Here is a 17,049-nt window from a genome sequence, read left to right as displayed (position 1 = left end):
TAAACTTTGGCGGTGTCAATGTCAACCATATCGACATTCGGGACAAAAAAAAATGAAAAACTCTTTTCGCCCTTTTGACTGTCGACCTAGCCATTGTTGACCTAATGCTTGCGTCAACCTTCCAATGCGTGTGGACATAATATTTGTCGACCCATACACTTTTACATTTATGTCAAAATGTGACCGGTTGTTCCACCCAGTTGCTAATTTCAGTTACCACAATTAAAATTTGAAACCGATGTTACGTACAGTATCTTCCTTGTTGTGGAAATAAAGCATCTACTGAAGCTGTTCTAGTCAATACAACTTGCCTGCTCAATGCTAGCAGGTGACTTTGAACAGACACTTTCTGAACCCGCATCTCTCACCTACTGTAGCTAAGATTTCGCTAAGCGAACATCCAATAGATATACAGTAAGCATTGACTTTCCAGGGATAGTACTGGAGATTGTTAAGCACGTATAATTTTGTTTCAGCACATATTAAAATTCCCAATATTTAAAATGTGCCTAGGCGAAGCAGAGTTCCCCAGCCGTGCTAGCTGCGAGCCTAGATTGCCACTGCTGCTTTCATTATTTATGAGAAACATGTTTGTTCTTAAGAGGCTGTTCTGTCCTTAGTCTGGTTGTTTCAACCACGTACACAAGTTTAATAATGTAGGATCAGTGTTCTCTAGAATGAAATACATTTTATTATATTGTTAAAGGGAAAATTCACCTTCAGACTACATTTTTCCTCAAGGCGGATTTGTTTCTTTCTGTTGACATACGATACAACAGGCCTGTTCTGCGGATACAGTTTGGAGACATAAAGAATTACTCTGCTGAATCCAAGGACATGAGGAATGTATGCTTAGAGGACACTGCGCTGGGGTTGGAGTTCCCCTTTAACTATTATACTGAAACATTGATAATGTGTACATACTAGGACACTGCACTGAGGTTGGCGTTGAAATATAACTTTACTTTAAATATTATACTGAAATATTGGTAATATGCTTAGTGCAATGGTTCCCAAACAGAGGGAAAATGTATTAAGCAGTGATGAGGGAGAAGTGATAAAGTGCCTGGTACTTTATCTCCAGCCAATCAGTTTTAACAGTCCCATTTTAAACCCAGCCTGTAACTTAACAGTCAGGAGCTGATTGGCCGGTGATAAAAGTACCAGGCACTTTATCACTTCTCCCTAATAACTGCTTCATACATCTACCCCTGAGTGTCTAGGTACCCTGGGGTGCCTTGGGACACTTTCAAGGGTTCCTCAGGTTGGTGGTACAGGACTAAAACAAATTATGCTTACAGTGATACGGCTGGGAGGTCGACACATTCATTAGGTTGACAGTCAACAGGTCGACATGACTTTTACGTGGTTTTTTGGTACTTGTTTCCTAGCACGGCGCCCATCGGGTCCCATCGCATACCTTAACTTAAGGTATGCGATGGGACCCGACCGACGCGATTTCGGTTTTTTTTTTCGAGGTTTCCCGGCAAATGTAAAATCGGGTCCATCGCGTCCTCCTACCTTTTCATACCCCCACTATCCACGTCTGCGTGGAGTTGATTTTATATAGCGCAACGAGCCACCGAGCCCGAAGCGTGGCGAGGGGACGCGTAATACCTGTGAAGTAATGCGCATCCCCTCGCCACGCTTCGGGCTCGGTGGCTCGCTGCGCTCTCACACTATATAGAATCAACACCACGCCGACGTGGATAGTGGGGGTATGAAAAGGTCGGAGGACGTGTACCGCCACCTCGCAGGCTTGCTGCACTCGCCACACTTCGGGTTCACGTTGATCGTGGCGTTAACAATGGGGGGGCATACAATGAAAAGTGGGGTCTGGGGGGCATTTAACATTGGTTCCAATGTAAAAAGTCGGGTCGATCGCATCACATGCAATTTGGTTGCATGCGATGCGATTGACCCGATTTTTGCGACCCGATTGCATACAATTAAAATCGTTGGCGCCGTGCTAGGAAACAAGTACAGTTTTTTTTTTTTTTTTTTTGAGCCGACAGGCGGTATTTCATGGCCTACCATTCACTAGGGCGTGGAGGGAGAATATAATAGTGTGCCCAAAGCATGGTGGGTGGTACACTTTGACAGTGTCCATGTCAACTATCAACATTCGGGACATAAAACATGAAAAACTCATGTCGTCCTTTTGACTGTCGACCTAGCCATTGTCTACCTATGTCATGCATGTCAATTTTAATATGGGTCAACCCAATGACCCATACCCAACTAGTACTGGTGGTTGCTAATCCTAAAATATATGGACAATTAGAACCAACCACATATATGTCCACCACATATTTTGACTGAACCTTACTTGATTTCATTTTTTAAAAATTTTTAAGTCATCAATACGAAACTTTTGGACTAGGGGTGCCTTACAAAAAATGCTGACACTTTAGGGCGCCGTGATTCATGGAAGTGGAAGCAACCACTGGCCTACAGGACACCAATGAGGTTGGAGTTCCTCTTTAAATATTATACGGAAACATTGATACTATTTATGAGTTATGGTATCCCTTTACCCGTAGCCCCCCCTCGCCCTGCACTTCTCCCTGAAGTGGAGCCGGGCAAGGAATCTGCTCCCTGCCGCCGTGCTGACGGGACGCACAAGCACCTGAGACGCTTGTGCGTCCCCTTCAGATGGTTCGCCTCTCCGTCAGCCTGGAATCTGGAGCTGGCTTAGAGGCGCTCCATCTGTACTAGCATCTCTATCAAGTGCAAGGAAAAGCTACCAATGTCATGTGCTAGTCCGGTGCAGCACGTTCCACCTGTCACCTCAGATCAGCGCTTGATTGGAGGTTATACAAATACAGTTTCACCGCGGTTCAGGCAAGACAATAAAACTGCAGCTCCCACTTGTGTAATCGATTTACAGAGAATTAAGAGTCTCTGCACTGAATTACTTTTACTCCGCAATTAGAGGGTAATAAAGAGAAGATGAATCTTCGTTATAGGTCTATTTTCTTTGTGAAGATATTTTCACGTTGCAGTATGCTCGTCACCGCTCTGTTGTATGGCGCCACTGTGGGCAGCCACCTGTTTGCTGTAGTAATCGCCGAGACCAGTGTTGCAAGACATATCTACTAATACATAGAAACAGGGTGACATTTTATAGGATGAGAGATTCAGAAAGTGAGAGATTTGGTAAGAAATCTCCAGGTTTTTTAAAGCGGCAATCATTTACACTGCAAAACCTGTGTGATTTTGCAGTGTAAATGATTGCCGCTTTAAAAAAAAGCTGGAGATTTCTCACCAAATCTCTCACTTTCTGAATCTCTCATCCTATAAAACTTCGAAGTTGACATCCGATAAGAACTACTTGGCCCATCTAGTCTACCCCTTTTTTTGAAACATGTTACCTCAAACCATATTTGATCCTTATTTATTTGTAAGGATATCACTATGCCTACCCCAAGCATGTTTAAATTGGTCTGCTGTATTTGCCTCTACCACCTCTGATGGGAGGCTATTCCACTTATCCACTACCCTTTCTGTGAGGTAATTTTTCCTCAAATTTCCCCTGAAACTAAAGCTGGGTACCCATTTGGCGATTTATAGTTAATGATATGCACGATAACGATATTTTTGTGCATATCGGCCAATATCTGCACAATGTATTGTTAACAATGCGCAGTCCTGCAGACCATTAACGACCCCCTTTGTCTGTGCATGCAGTTAAATCGTCAACGACAGTTATACTAATGCATGTGGCCACTAAAGGATATCGGTTAAGGTGTACGCACTATATTGTTTGCTCAGGAGTTTCAGCCTAATGGGTACCCGTCTTTAATGGGTTTTATAGGAAATGTACACCTTGCATCGGATCACTGCTGATTATTCAGGTGTAATGATGCTAAATATTAGTCCAGCAGGACCTTATCCAAGTGCTTTATATTAGTGAGTCGGAGATTGGTAACTGGCTTGAACGCTGAGTCAGAGATTTACATACAGCAGTACCTGTGCTGGTGATACCCACGGGAGCTGGTGTCTGTGTAACGCACACAGTACATCCTTACACACTACACAACGCAAGTGTGTCCCTAATATCTCTCGTTACTTTTCAGTACAAATTCTTTGGTTTGATTTTAGGCAGACATTTTTGGGAAATACCCACAATTGCATACAAAATACCAACAGCTTGACCTTAATGAGACTTTAGACACAGAATACATGCTGTATATGCAACAGTTACAGGAAAGGATAAGATTTGACACTGTTTTAGATAAAGTTGCGACAACAGGCTGGAAAATCTACTATGCTGTGTACTGTCAGCCTCCCCTCAGCCTGGGATAACTGATAGCAGAGAACAATAACACAAATGTATTTAATTCCAACTACTGTATATTATTCTGATAAAATATGGGTAATTTTACACATACATACATACATACATACATACATACATACATATCTGGTTTGTATTGGCTCTCTTATGTAAGTCAACTTAAGGTTTATGTTCCTATAATGCTCATTCAGATAGGAGATTTTGGTCCGGTTATACTTCCTTTCTGACCTGTGTGGGATTCACCTGTCCTGATGGATATCAGGTGGCCATACACATGCAGATTTATCTGCAGATCTGTCTGGTTGGAACAAAAACCTGGTTATGGATGAGAGCAAATGACAGTTGACCATTTGCTTGGAAATGCTGGAAAACTGCCAAACGGTCACTCATCCATAACCATGTTTTTGTTCCAACCAGCCAGATCTGAAGATAAATCTTACAAGTGTATGGGCACCTTAAGGGGGGAATATACTATGATCGGAGTTCTATTCCACATGGGACGGTGCTATGAGCAAGCAAACAGAATCTTTATTTAGCACCTTCTAGAAGATGATAGCATTTGATTGGTTGCCCATAGCAACAGCCCATGTAAAATAGGGCCTAAAGTTGTAGATGTAAGGCCAGCTTTACTGCAAACCATGGACCATATGCATTATGCCTGGAGAAGAGATAAAGGGCGAGATGTATTAAACTGAAAATGCATTTTCCTATGTATCAAAACCCGGCCGCACCGATACCGCATTGAAGGGTATCGCCACCTTTGGGTGGCGATACCCTATAGAAGCCTATGGGCTTCTTCTTGCCGCCCGCCGCCTCCGACGCAAACCCGCCACCTCGCTGACCCCCCTCTGGCTTACCTTCCTGAAAGGTCCTGCTGGACCCCGGAAGGTAAACCCCTACTCCCCCTAGTGAAGCAGCCGGACATCCTTCCGGCTGCAGGGGGGGAGGAGGAGGCGCCGGGGACAGCCTGCTTAGCTGTCCCCGGCATGAGGGGAGAACCAGGCGGCAGGGAGATGACGGTACCAGTACAGTTAGTACATATGCGCTGGCATTGCGGCGGGCGGGCGGCGACGTATTTTAATACATCCCGCCCAAAGTGAAAGGAGATAATGCACCAGCCAGTCAACTCCCAGCTGTAATGTTCAAACACAGTTCATTGGCCGGTGCTTTATCTCTTCTCCAGGCTTAATACATCTGGACCATTGATAGAAGTCAACCTGAATACAAAACAAAGTACCAACCAATCAGATTCTGTTTCAGGCTGTGTTTGAAAAATGACTGAGCTGATTGGTTGATACTTTATCTCTGAAAGCTTTGATAAGCCTCCCCATATCTCCTCCCTAGTCTTTTCGGATGTATTCTTGCCAAATTTGGCATATGCTTTCCAGGGATCCTTTGGTGCTGAGCAACCTCACCATGGCGATTAATTCTTAGATATTCATAGTATTTTTGTAACCTATGTCAGTAGTGTAATTGTAAACATATTTATTAACCGTTATTACTGAGGGCAGAATATTTAGGGACATATTTGTTAAGCCTTGGAGAGTGATTAAAAGGGAGAGCGCTAAAACACCAACCAATCAGCTCTAACTGTCATTTTTCAAACACATCTTGTTACATGGAGCTGATAGGCTGGTACTTTATCACTCTTAAAGTACCCCTTACTCATTTACATCGGCCCCTTCCCCAGTGGAGCTTACAATCGGTATTCCCTACATCATGTACACACACAAATACATTTGGGTTATTTTGTTATCCATTCACCTACCATTTTGTGGAGCGTGTGAGGAAACCCACTCAAACATGGGGAGCACATACAAATACAACACAGATACGGCCTTGACGGGAATTGAATTCAAGACCACAGTGCTGTGAGGCTGTAATGCTAACCACCATATCACCTGTGCTGTCACAGCACTCTAGCACTTTCGTAGGACACCTGTAATTCCATCAAGGATATATCAAATGTCCGAAAGCAGTGTGCTAGTGGTTGCTTGGCGACGATGGGACGTGCGGTCCATTTGATATAAAACATGACAAAATGCTCCTGCTTTCGAATATTAGGTTAACTTTTAAGTCCGTTAAGTTATCTTGTAATTAACAAAGAAAATCAATAACAAAACCAAGACCGAAACATTCCCCGTATAAAACAGTCCACACTCAATGCTCTCTCTTACCAAAGTGCCAATTCTCTAAACACCCGGAACTGCGATATCTGCATTGCTGAGAATACTCAGGGAATACGCCTGAGATGTGATTGGTAATTCCTTTTTTCTTTTTTTTTTATGTGTAGCAAAAGAGAGAGACTTTCCTCCACCGTGACCTTGCTAAGTCTTACTTATAACGATCCACACTTTTTATGCGTCACAATATATTCCAGATCTTGTTCGGTGAAACGACCTGTCGCAAAAATGCAAATATCGCTATAACTTATGTTTGCCCATAAAACGATTACGTCGCAAAACGTGCCGAAAAGGCTTTCCAGGCCAGATCGCCCCGGTTTTATTTATTTGTGTTGCTACATAATATTGCAGTCATCCAATATTGTTCTGTCCCAAAGCGTCTTTTTAACAAAATAAATAAACTTTTATTTTTTTCCTCCAGTACGTTGTTTTAACATGCATTCTGGCAATACAGTAATGAGTGCTTTATCCCTGAAAATAATGTTGTGGAACATTGCCTCCAAAAGCTATTAACCGTCCAAACGCTGTTTATGGGGGCAGTGGGGGGGGGGTTGGGGGTTATGTTTGATATTTAAAAATAAATGATTGTATGTATGTTTGTGTGTATGTATATATACATAAAACCATTATATATATATATATATATATATATATATATATATATATATATATATATATTACAGCAGGCTTGCCAGTGACCCACATAAATCCACATATCCTGTAATGTCTTGCTCCGGGAGCTTGCTGCATGGTTATAAATTCAGAAGCCTCTGTATATCTCGGCGTAACCTCAAAAGATCTAATGAATATTTCAGAGACGAAAGTGCTTTCTAATCCAGATACAACTCCAGTGAAACATCGTGGTTGGGGTAGGGGGACCTCTGCATAGGGAATTCTCCCTCTTAAGTAAGGTGATGCACATACGTAGGTCATACATAATTAGTGTGCAGTGCACTGCAATCGAACCTTAACTAGAAATAGCTGGTCACGGGTATGTATGTATGTGTATATATATATATATATATATATATATATATATATATATATATATATATATATATATATATATATATATATATATATATATATATATATATATATATATATATATATATATATATATACATACAGTGTGTATTGCATAGACACACATCACACATTTCCATGATAGCTGCTGGTGTCCAGTGCATCAGTCAGGGACCGGGGACCTTTATTTTGTTCCCAATCACTTATAAATAAGTCATGACCATCGTAAGCTCTGTAAGTGCTGCTTCCAACAGATCTGCAGTATGGAATCCCATCTTAGACCCTGCATGCAATTCCTCAATACAGACATTGCAAATAAGCCATCCGAATACAACACCAACGACCAAGAAATCTTCTACCCATAGATTTTTGCAGGGAACTGCAAGACACGTACTTGACACAGTTTTTATTTGCATTCGTGTTCGGTCCTCAGAAAAAATGGTCAGATTAAATGGGCTCATCCAGTATTCTGGTTAAAGTGAAGGATGCAACCACTACGCCTGCAGGGAATTATTCCAGGATAAAGCACAGATGAGCTAATTTTTGCATTTTTTTTTTTATAAATATTTTTAAATTCGCTGAAAAAATTGCTTTACCAACCCTCGGCGTTCATTAAGGTGATATCCTCTTTAATTTACCTGGAAGGCGACCGGATGGTTTGTGGTACAGTGCTGTGCTGTCAGCAGCATAAGCAAGTAGGCTGTCTACAATAACTAAACAGGTCCCAGGAGCATAGATATATCATCTGTACTTTAAATGCCACTATTTGTAGATCAAGTCGAGCGTCTTTATCAGAGACCTATCCGGGGATTATTACTGGGCTCGATAATTATTTTTGCATGTTCTGCTTTCCAGCGAACAAAACAAAAACCAGGTTTTCTGCCAGTTTCATCTCCTGTGATTTGATAAATAGAACATAATAATTCTGTCTACGAGCGAATACCACACTGAATCCTATTAATATTAGTTAGCTACAGCAATTGCATGCAGGGGACTACAGTCCTGTGATATCCCAAAGCATTCTAGATTATACTAATGCGATATGTATCCTCCAAGAGGAAAAAAAAAGGAGATAAGTGTGGATTTTCAGAATTATGTAACCTTGATTCTCCCAAAGATGTAACGAGCAAATATTCACTGTGTAATCCGAGCCAATACACCAGCACAGCTAGCCACTACTTACTGTGATTCTGTGAATATAGATGTCAAAATTAATCAAAAACACAATCCCTCTGCAAGGGTGGCAGAGGAAGCCTTGCAGACAAACCAGATCTTAAACAGGCAGCTTCGCGGGCAAGTTACGACGAAAGGGCTTACCTTTATGTATCCTTAAAAATAAGTAAATGACTGTGAAGTTCTCCTTTGATGCATCCTCTGTGCTCTTGCAGTCCTGCAATCCTACTGGTGAAGGATGCTCTGTGGTCTAGCATCTGCTGCAAGATATTCCTAGCAATCTCCTTTGCTTCCTGAGAGTTGATAGCTGTTGTCTTGGGGTTATTAAAACTTGTTTTGTTTGTGTTTTTTTAGGATATTTTTTTTTCTTTTCGGCAAACGGGGGTGAAAATAAAAAATAAAAATAAAAAACCTGAAGGAATTAGAGCACACACGCACAAGCTGCTTCCATCTCGGAGTCACCACTCAAACTGCATGAAAACCATAGAGATTTTCCTATAGCATTTGCAAGGCAGAGAGTGCCACCTTGTGTCCTTCGATGCAAAGATCTACTCCATATGTGTGATTTTTTATTATCAATTCACTAAGGCATCCTGTAATAGGCACGTGGGGTATCTTTTTTGTTCTTCTTGTTTTTCTATAACCGGCTATTATATTTATTTGTGGATTTCGCATGTATGGCCGTTTTCTGTTGGGTTCGTCTGCTTGATAGATTTTACAACTGATGGGTTTGTTGACATTTGTTTATTAGAAATAGTGAATTGAAGATCTGGTGATAACAAGATACACTGGTGTGCAGTTTTAAAGTACATTAGCCCCGGATGCCCCTGTTTCTACATGCAGGTCTTTAACACCTTTGAGATGCAATGCCAGTTGTCTGTGTCGACGATCCACTTCTGTGCTGCTTCTTCATCATTATAACTGCAAAAGTTGTAGCTTTTTCGAAATCTGGCGTTATCCCGCGTCTGGCTCTTTTCTCCGATTTAATGAACGACGTTCATTAGACATCGTGCTCTGCTAATTAGCAACCTCTGTTATTCTTTCATTTACCCCAGTTGAACTCTTTAAAAAAAAACTGCTGCGCTGGAGATGATGGAAGTGTCCACAAGCCTGGCTATTGCCGCTTTTGGTTGCTAAGCAACAGGTAAAGCAATGGAGTCCAGAAAGAGCATGGTTTAGAGTGCTCATATACAATAAAAAGCCTGTGTCTGCGTGTATTGGTGTGTGTGTGTATATGTGCGTGTGGGAACGGCCATGTTACTCAAATATTTTTTATTTAACATATAGATAAAAAAATTCTAAAAAAGAATATATTATAATAATAGAATAAAACCATTATTACATTACGGGGGAAATACCGTTGTCTGTAAATACATGGTAATTCGTGTTTTGTTTTGCAAATATCACTATGCGCTTTCCTTTTTTTTTTTACGTGCAATTGCAGATAGGCAAAAAAAGGATTCAAGTGGTAATTATTTCTGGGAAAACCATGGAAAACTATAGGTGAAAACGGGATCTGAACCAAAACCCGACCTTAAAATAGCGATTTTTCTTAACTTTTAACTTGCTCAGGTGGAGGTGAAAAGAAATTTGCTGTAAACCTATGGAGAATTATCACCGCAACGGTCATTTTTTGCATGACCATATTCTGTGTGTGACTGCGACTGTATCTGCATATGAAAGTTGTGTTTGTGTTTTCCAGGAAAACACTGTAACATTAAATTGGCTTGCAGATAAAGCTGCTATAACAAACAGAATATATGCATGCTGCATATCATTTTAATCAGCAGAGCATGCTTGTGCATCGTACATGAATCAATTAATTTTAACAGAAAAAGGTGCACAAAAAACGCTAGCGCTACTGAGATAAAAGCATGGCTTAACTAGAATGGCTTTTTAACGCACAAGGAGACTATGGCCCTTATTCCGATCTGATCGCAGTACAAATTTGTTCTCAAAATGGGCAAAACCATGTGCACTGCAGGTGGGGCAGATGTAACATGTGCAGAGAGTTTAATTTGGGTGGGGTGTGTTGAAACTGAAATCTAAATTGCAGTGTAAAAATAATGCAGCCAGTATTTACCCTGCACAGAAACAAAATAACTCACACAAATCGAACTCTCTCTGCACATGTTACATCTGCCCCACCTGCAGTGCACATGGTTTTGCCCATTTTGAGAACAAATTTGTTCTGCAATCAGATCTGAATAAGGGCCTAGATTTGCATGGTCACATCTCTAATTAAATCACCTTTGCTCAAGCATGGATATACTCAAAACATTGACTGTTCTGCTGGGTAAACACTACACACATATATTGTTTCTTTGAGCAACAAATGATGTATCTGTAGCGGGTGTGTACACACGTTATGTTTGTGAACAATTTCAGTAACAAACATTGCGTCGGCCCTGCAGCACAGCTGATACTGATATATCTGTAGAGGGTTGGCTGTTGTGCACACGTGCTATGTCTGGCTACAAAGCCAATAACAAATACAGTATCGCTTCAGCTGATGCTGTATTTCTTGCAAGATATATTGGGCCTAATTCAGTCCTTATCGCTGCTCTGCTGAGTTGCAGAGCCCTGCGATCAGATAGCCACCACCCGCCAGAATTAAATCCTGCCCAGTGTAAGCCTGCGAAAATATCGCCCATTGGAGTCTAGCTGCAAATCCATACACAACTTACAATGAATGATTTTCCCAGTGTGCGCAGACCTACTCGCCCAGTGTGTGCAGTCTGTGCGTAACCAAAAACCAACTCATGTGCGGTAGAATCAATCTGATCCATCCCGTAGCTGCGTCACGGACCCTCCCTGAAAACGCCTGGGCACGCCTGTATTCTTCCGTACACTCCCAGAAAACGGCCGGGTGATGCCCACAAATCCTGTCTATCAACATGCGTACACATAACGATCATAAACTTCACTGGATTTTGTCACTGTTTGGCCTCGTGCATACGCTCTACAATCACGCATGCAGTTCGATCATCGCCCGGCTTGCGATCAGGTCTGAATAACCCCGATTGGAATTTTTGTCTGTGTGCCTGGGTGACCTGCCAACCGACCCTACTGTACACTGGCTGCAGGAACTGACATCACATCGTACAATTCTTGGGTCAATGAGCCTCATTCTGAGGTAGGAGTAAAGCACGGTGGAGCAAGTAACTGTGCACCTGGACAAGCCATGCAGCAATGAAATGGGTGCTTGTGTATGCAGTGCACTATTTTTACACTGCAGTTTAGATTTATATGGGGTTACTCAGCTCTCAGATCTGGCCCACCTGCGGTGCAGCATGCATTTTCCAAGGTGCACAGATACTTGCTTTACTTCCACCGCAGAATCGGCTATGCTCAGAGCTACAGTACATGGTTACCTGTGTATGAAGCCAGGACTTACTATGGTGCTTTACACCTGTTCATGGTCCCAGGGGGCACAGCTTAGCTCCCAAGATGGCATCACCTCTCCAACACTTGGCCATGCCTCTTCTACCCTGAGCTAGGCAACTACAGATCTCTATGCTGCTCTGTATAGGAAGAGTATGACTGAGTTTACCATCAATGATTTTGTATTATCCCAGATATTGTTATATTGGAAACCATTATATTTATCAAAGACCAAAATGCTCCCTACATTAGGTACCGACAATGAAGCAGAGAATGGGGCCATCTATTTAATAAACATTGCAGTAATTGTTCTGTGGTGGTCATTTCAGTTTGGGGCTTTGAATAAAGCATTTATCTTACTTGACAATGTCTTTTGGATGCGTAAATGATCCGCGTGCAAATAATTAGGCATGTCCGCCCCTCTCCTGGTTGTAAAAGAGGCATGTCCGCCCTGCTCCTAGATGTAAAGGAGACACGTCAGCCCCGCTCCTGGATGTAAAGGAGGCGTGTCTGCCCCGCTCCTGGATGTAAAGGAAGCACGTCCGCCCGGCTCCTGGATGTAAAAGAGGCGTGTCCGCCCCGCTACTGGATGTAAAGGAGGCATGTCCACCCTGCTCCTGGATGTAAAGGAGGCGTGTCCGCCCCGCTCCTGGATGTAAAGGAGGCATGTCCGCCCCGCTCCTGGATGTAAAGGAGGCATGTCTGCCCCGCTCCTGAATGTAAAGGAGGCGTGTCTGCCCCGCTCCTGGTTGTAGGCTCGGGGTGCTCCTGGATGTAGAGGAGGCATGTCCGCCCCTCACATGGATGCAAAGGAGGCATGTACACCCCACTCCTGGATGTAAAGGAGGCATGTCTGCCCCGCTCCTGGTTGTAAAGGAGGCGTGTCTGCCCCGCTCCTGGTTGTAAAGGAGGCGTGTCTGCCCCGCTCCTGGTTGTAAAGGAGGTGTGTCTGCCCCGCTCCTGGATGTAGGCTCGGGGTGCTCCTGGATGTAGAGGAGGCATGTCCGCCCCGCTCCTGGTTGTAAAGGAGGCGTGTCTGCCCCGCTCCTGGTTGTAAAGGAGGCATGTCCGCCCCGCTCCTGAATGTAAAGGAGGCGTGTCTGCCCCGCTCCTGGTTGTAGGCTCGGGGTGCTCCTGGATGTAGAGGAGGCATGTCCGCCCCTCTTATGGATGCAAAGGAGGCGTGTACGCCCCACTCCTGGATGTAAAGGAGGCATGTCTGCCCCGCTCCTGGTTGTAAAGGAGGCGTGTCTGCCCCACTCCTGGTTGTAAAGGAGGCGTGTCTGCCCCGCTCCTGGATGTAAAGGAGGCGTGTCCGCCCCGCTCCTGGATGTAAAGGAGGCATGTCTGCCCCGCTCCTGGATGTAAAGGAGGCGTGTCTGCCCCGCTCCTGGTGGTAAAGGAGGCGTGTCCGCCCCGCTCCTGGTTGTAAAGGAGGCGTGTCCGCCCCGCTCCTGGTTGTAAAGGAGGCATGTCCGCCCCACTCCTGGATGTAAAGGAGGCGTGTCTGCCCCGCTCCTGGTTGTAGGCTCGGGGTGCTCCTGGATGTAGAGGAGGCATGTCCGCCCCTCTCATGGATGCAAAGGAGGCATGTACGCCCCACTCTTGGATGTAAAGGAGGCATGTGTGCCCCGCTCCTGGTTGTAAAGAAGGCGTGTCTGCCCCGCTCCTGGTTGTAAAGGAGGCGTGTCTGCCCCACTCCTGGATGTAAAGGAGGCATGTCCGCCCCGCTCCTGGATGTAAAGGAGGCATGTCCGCCCCGCTCCTGGTTGTAAAGGAGGCGTGTCTGCCCCGCTCCTGGTTGTAAAGGAGGCGTGTCCGCCTCGCTCCTGGTTGTAAAGAAGGCGTGTCTGCCCCGCTCCTGGTTGTAAAGGAGGCGTGTCTGCCCCGCTCCTGGTTGTAAAGAAGGCGTGTCTGCCCCGCTCCTGGTTGTAAAGGAGGCGTGTCTGCCCCGCTCCTGGTTGTAAAGGAGGCGTGTCCGCCCCGCTCCTGGATGTAAAGGAGGCATGTCCGCCCCGCTCCTGGTTGTAAAGGAGGCGTGTCTGCCCCGCTCCTGGTTGTAAAGGAGGCGTGTGGAAAAGACCACAAGTCCTGGACCTAGAGCTGAAGATTTCAAAGTGATTGAAAATTCTTACGTCTATATATATATGCAGGTGGTTTGTACATAAGCGGTTTCATAATATTGTTGGCTCTTCAGGCGTATGTTGCAGTTTGTACAGTGATCACAATATACAAAGAATCCAGTATATAAACCACATTTCCTCGTGCGATTCATTGTGTCTTCTATCACAGTTTTCAGACTCAACCTGCGGAAATGCATAAAGTTATCTCGGTAATGTAGCTGTCATACTCACAATTACATCTCACTTCTGCATCCGCACCAAGCGTTGCCCTTTGATATGCAAAGAAAAGCGATAGTCTGCAATCTGAACAAGGTGATTCAGCCTTTCTCCTCCGCCGCAGTGCAATTTAGATTTCAATGCAAATATTTTTAATCAACCCAACTTTTTTCTTTTTTTTTTCTTTTTATTTCTTCCCGTAAAAGTGGAAGAACCTAAGTGACTGTTGGAGAGGAGCCAGGCGGAACAATGCCGCTTCTCTTCTTCTTGGAGTTTCTGGCAAAATCATATTTCCTTAAAATTGCAAATTGAAACCGATGGAAGCTGATTAAACGGCTGCAACAAATAACATCCCGATGTTCAACAAATTGCTAGATGGAATGAGTTTTGCCAGTTGTACATAAAGTAGTCACATTTCTTATGTTACATAATCGACATTAGTTTTAAAATATAATGTGGCAGGATACGGGGGGAAGTAATGTCCACATTTTGAAACATTTTCGAAAACTATAAAGATACGGCGTGTGATAGATCAAGTGTGAAATCTCACAAACTATGGGATATCGCCTGGTGTAATTGCTTCTTGCGCTCTGATAAATTGTCCAATAATTGCAGCGAGAAACCATTTTATTTGTTTTGCAAAGTATAAATGAGTCTCATAGCCTTCTAAAGAAATGATTAGAAGAGCTTTGTTGTTATATCTGGTCTCCTAATAACGGAGCAAATTATACATCCATCATAATCACACTGAATTTGGTGAGATCTTGCAAATGACTTCAAGTGTGTTTACTTGCCTGTCACATATGGCTTCAGGACTTATTCACATTTAACCCTTTTGCAGCATTTGGTACAGCGATGGTTTTACCGGCTGCGCCTAACAAAACTTTATTTTCAAGAGCAGTTCTTTTTTTTGTGTGTGCGTGTGTATGTATGTATGTATATGTATGTGTGTGTATATATATATATATATATATATATATATATATATATATATATATGAAAAAAGGGGGTATAGAGAGCGCTTTTACCACCACGTGGAATTTCCACCAATCACAGTTAAACACAATACAATACAATGTATAATCGTAAAACCAGTGTGTTTTATTGTAGTATTCGAGAGTTCACATCTGGAAATAATATCCTTTTCGGAATATCAATAACCCGACGCGTTTCGTCTTAACAAAGACTTCATCAGGGGTTTAAACAGAATTAGATATAGAATGTACTGGTGTATTAGTCCTTCAGTGATGATAGACAGGCTGTAGCAACCTTCCCCTCAATGGGGTGAACTCCAAAACAGTCTCCAAAATATCATAATCTGGTGTCCTAATGCATATACTGGCGTTTATTTTCCCATTCAATGGTAATACTAAGATTGTCTCTCCTTTAGTAGGGCAAATTCCTTAATATCAAATATTACCCACACGGGGTCACGAGGTGCGTGGCAAATCAGCAACCTTTTTGGGCAGCTTCTTGGGGTACAGGAGTGTTGAATATTTCAGTTAAAAGGGTCAATAGGCCCATTAAAACGAAGGGGGGATTTGTAGATAAGTCTGCGCAGTCTGATTCTGCCGTTCAGGTCTTCTGTAACTAATGCTCCACTGTGGGATGGATACAATGCGTACAGATGACGGCGATAAATGGTTCGATTTCACAGTTCTGTTGTCTGCATGTCTCTTTAATGATCACTTAATGGTAGCATTAATGACTCTCACATTGAAATATATAACATGGTAGACCAGGGCTATTTTTCTGCAGGCTCCAGCAGGAACTGTGGCCCTTATTCTAGTTCACTCTTTCTGACAAAATATTTCTTAGATGGTTTTGTCCATCTAAGAAATATTTTGTCAGAAAGAGTGAACTAGAATAAGGGCCACCGTTCCTGCTGGAGCCTGCAGAAAAATAGCCCTGGTCTACCATGTTATATATTTCAATGTGAGAGTCATTAATGCTACCATTAAGTGATCATTAAAGAGACATGCAGACAACAGAACTGTGAAATCGAACCATTTATCGCCGTCATCTGTACGCATTGTATCCATCCCACAGTGGAGCATTAGTTACAGAAGACCTGAACGGCAGAATCAGACTGCGCAGACTTATCTACAAATCCCCCCTTCGTTTTAATGGGCCTATTGACCCTTTTAACTGAAATATTCAACACTCCTGTACCCCAAGAAGCTGCCCAAAAAGGTTGCTGATTTGCCACGCACCTCGTGACCCCGTGTGGGTAATATTTGATATTAAGGAATTTGCCCTACTAAAGGAGAGACAATCTTAGTATTACCATTGAATGGGAAAATAAACGCCAGTATATGCATTAGGACACCAGATTATGATATTTTGGAGACTGTTTTGGAGTTCACCCCATTGAGGGGAAGGTTGCTACAGCCTGTCTATCATCACTGAAGGACTAATACACCAGTACATTCTATATCTAATTCTGTTTAAACCCCTGATGAAGTCTTTGTTAAGACGAAACGCGTCGGGTTATTGATATTCCGAAAAGGATATTATTTCCAGATGTGAACTCTCGAATACTACAATAAAACACACTGGTTTTACGATTATACATTGTATTGTATTGTGTTTAACTGTGATTGGTGGAAATTCCACGTGGTGGTAAAAGCGCTCTCTATACCCC

General features: G+C 43.1%; 2 protein-coding genes across 2 annotated transcripts in view; one reads left to right on the top strand and one right to left on the bottom strand.

Annotated features, from left to right (window-relative positions):
• INSYN2A (inhibitory synaptic factor 2A) overlaps positions 1 to 9,163 on the bottom strand; it is a 62,392-nt gene extending 53,229 nt beyond the window's left edge. Inside the window, exon 1 of the mRNA XM_083149519.1 lies at positions 8,827 to 9,163. The gene's annotated coding sequence lies outside the window, so the exon portion shown is untranslated. The remainder of the gene's footprint in view (positions 1 to 8,826) is intronic.
• Positions 1 to 17,049, top strand: part of DOCK1 (dedicator of cytokinesis 1) — a 342,756-nt gene that overhangs the window by 187,747 nt on the left and 137,960 nt on the right. The gene's annotated exons all lie outside the window — the stretch shown is intronic.

The sequence above is a fragment of the Crinia signifera genome, chromosome 6 (assembly GCF_055691185.1).
Source record: "Crinia signifera chromosome 6, ASM5569118v1, whole genome shotgun sequence".
In the NCBI taxonomy this organism is placed as follows: Eukaryota; Metazoa; Chordata; class Amphibia; order Anura; family Myobatrachidae; genus Crinia; species Crinia signifera.
Note: the sequence above shows the minus strand (reverse complement) of the source record. Positions and strands in the feature narration are given on the sequence as shown.